Consider the following 3,467-nt stretch of genomic DNA (forward strand, 5'->3'; position numbering starts at 1 on the left):
ATCCCCTTCCCCTGGTACCAGCGGCGCTCAAGTTATTGAAAGGTGCTTCCATTTTCACTAAATTGGACCTGCGCAGTGCGTACAACCTCATCCGGATACGGAGGGGGGATGAATGGAAGACCGCCTTCATCACACCATCGGGGCACTATGAATATCGGGTCATGCCGTATGGGCTAGCCAACTCACCCTCCGTATTCCAGGCCTTCATGAATGAGGTGTTCCGGGACTACCTGCATCGTTTTGTGATCATTTACATCGATGACATCTTGATCTACTCCCGGAACGAGGCAGACCATCGTCTCCACGTTGCGCAGGTCCTCCAAAGACTGAGGAAGAATCACTTGTACCTCAAACTGGAAAAATGTGAGTTTCACCGCTCCTCTATTCTGTTCCTGGGCTACATCATCGATGCCAAGGGTATACAAATGGACCAGAAGAAGGTGGACGCAGTCCGACAGTGGCCCATTCCCACTTCTATTAAGGAACTTCAACGATTCCTGGGTTTTGCTAATTTTTATCGCCGCTTCATCGCTAACTTTAGCACCGTAGCAGCTCCCCTCACCTCCCTCCTACGGAAAACGCCCAAACATCTATCATGGTCTCCAGCGGCATCAGAGGCCTTTTCCCAGCTAAAACTGGCATTCACTACTGCACCCACCTTGATTCACCCGAACCCGGAATTGCCCTTCATCGTAGAAGTTGATGCCTCCACTACGGGCGTGGGAGCGGTGTTATCACAGCGGCAGGGGACTCCACCAAAGCTCCATCCATCCGCCTTCTTCTCCAAGAAGTTGTCCCCGGCGGAGCAGAACTATGATATCGGCAATCGAGAACTTCTAGCCATCAAACTGGCCTTGGAAGAATGACGTCATTGGCTGGAGGGAGCTAACCATCCATTTGAAGTTATCACTGACCATCGTAACCTAGAATACCTCCGAGAAGCCAAACGCCTAAACCCTCGTCAAGCCAGATGGGCATTATTATTCTTCACCCGGTTTCAATTCACGGTAACTTATCGTCCAGGAACAAAGAATCAAAGAGCCGACGCTCTTTCCCGCATTCATGACCCTGACCAAGCTACCCATCTATCAGAATTCATTCTCCCTCCAGCCATCATCGTCAGTCCCATCCATTGGGCTCTAAATGATCAGATCGCCCAGGCAACCCTCAGTGAACCCGCTCCGCCGGGAGCTCCCGAGGGGCTGACCTATGTTCCATCAGCTCTACTACTGCCCCTCATGGACTCGGTACATTCTTCCTTAGGATCAGGACATCCAGGCAGCCAACAAACCCTCTCGCTCATCCGCAACTGATATTGGTGGCCTGGCATGTCCGGAGAAGTAAGCCGCTTTGTTCAAGGATGTTCCACCTGTGCCATCTCCAAGGTACCACGCCATCTTCCCGAGGGGAAATTGCTTCCACTGCCTATTCCTCGCCGACCCTGGTCACACCTAGGAGTGGACTTCATATCAGACCTGCCCACCTCGGACTCCTACACCTGCATTCATGTGGTCGTAGATCGTTTCTCGAAGGCCTGTCGCCTTATTCCACTAAGAGGTCTACCATCTGCCTTGGAAACCACAGAAGCCCTATTCAATCAGGTATTTAGAAACTATGGACTACCCGAAGACATTATCTCTGACCGGGGACCTCAATTTATTTCCAGAGTTTGGAAGGCCTTCTCCCGTCTCCTAGGTGTGTCCGTGAACTTAACATCCGGTTACCACCCACAATCGAATGGACAGACTGAAAGGAAAATACAGGAGATTGGACGCTTCCTGAGATCGTACTGCCATGGCCACCAACGTAACTGGAGCCGGTATCTTCCCTGGGCCGAGTACGCTCAAAACTCCCTCCGCCAGTCCACCACAGGTCTAATACCCTTTCAGTGCGTCCTCGGCTTCCAGCCACCTCTGTTCCCCTGGTCAGGAGAACCCTCGGAAGTACCAGCAGTCAACCATTGGTTTCAGGAGAGCGAGAGGGTCTGGGACTCGGCACACGGCCATCTGCAAAGGGCAGTCAGGAGGCACAAGAACCAGGCCGATCTTCAAAGAGCAGTAACACCTACCTACCTCCCTGGTCAAAAGGTCTGGCTCTCTACCAGGGACATACGCCTCCGGATACCCTGCCGCAAACTGAGTTCCAGATACATAGGACCATTCACTATTTTAAGGCAGATCAACCCGGTCACTTATCGTCTGAAACTACCCTCAAATAGTAGAATTACTCCTACCTTCCATCTTTCTCTGCTAAAACCTCACCGACCTTCTCTTCTCCCTTCTCCCACAGGGTCTGACGTGGCTGAGGTGCCTCCTCCTCCAATCGAGCCGGACGGAGACCCCATCTACACCTTACGCTCCATTCTGGATTTGCGGCGACAAGGAGGCCAACTGGAATATCTTATTGACTGGGAGGGCTTCGGCCCTGAGGAAAGGTCCTGGATATCGTGTAAAGATGTTCTAGACCCCACCCTACTCCAGGACTTCCATATCAATCACCCCGATCGTCCTGCGCCCAGAGGGAGAGGTCGTCCTCGTCACCACCATCATCGGTCTTCTGGAGCTGCCCGTGGAGGAGGGGGTACTGTCACGGATCCAGCCATTCCACCTGCGTCAGACCCTACAGCCCCACCTTCCCGTTCCAGCTCACCTGAGTATTGATTCCTTGCACCTGCCTCTGCCCAATTAAGAGATGCTTATAAACCCGCACTTACAGACACCTAACCGTCTGGTCTCGTCTATCGATAATGTGTAAGACTTACCCGACTCCTGGTTTCCTGTTATCTGATCGTCTTCTTCAGCCGCTGGTCATCTGCCCTTGATTCCTATCCTCCCTGAAGCACACACGGACTGGTGAATTTGAGATAAGTCTCTCTAATACTGGGCATTCACGTCGTATCAATTTACCTGTGTTTTCCCTGAGTGTTTCCCTTCAATAAAGTCCTGTGAACACTCGTCTTGTTTCCTGTGCTTCAGTGGTGTGTGACAATAACGGAATTTTATGTTCTATCTTTCCAATCCTAATGCCTGTTAATTCCACATGTTTTTTTTACTGCTATTGCAAAAGGCTCGATGGAGATGGCAAAAAAAGAGGAGAACCTTGTCTACACCCTCTTGATATGCTAAATGGTTTTGAAACAATATTATTTGTCAACAAATAATTATTTGTTCTGCTGTAGAACTACTATAAAGTAATCTAACCCACCTACAGTACCTTTCACTAAAACCAAATCTGACCAATAAATCAAACAAATAAGACCATTCAACCCGATCGAAGGCCTTTTCGGTGTCCAATGATAGTAGAGCAGTATCTCGTTCACCCCTCTGTTCATAAAGGATATTTAGGACTCTTATAACATTGTGAAATCCTTGCCTACGTTGAATAAAAAAAAGCGCTAAGGTGACTTGACTTAGATTTAATTAGTTATCTTTACTTAGTTGTTATACTTACTAGGTTTACTAGGTTTT

Source organism: Sinocyclocheilus rhinocerous, unplaced genomic scaffold (assembly GCF_001515625.1).
Source record: "Sinocyclocheilus rhinocerous isolate Xijiao unplaced genomic scaffold, SAMN03320098_v1.1 scaffold2696, whole genome shotgun sequence".
NCBI lineage: Eukaryota > Metazoa > Chordata > Actinopteri > Cypriniformes > Cyprinidae > Sinocyclocheilus > Sinocyclocheilus rhinocerous.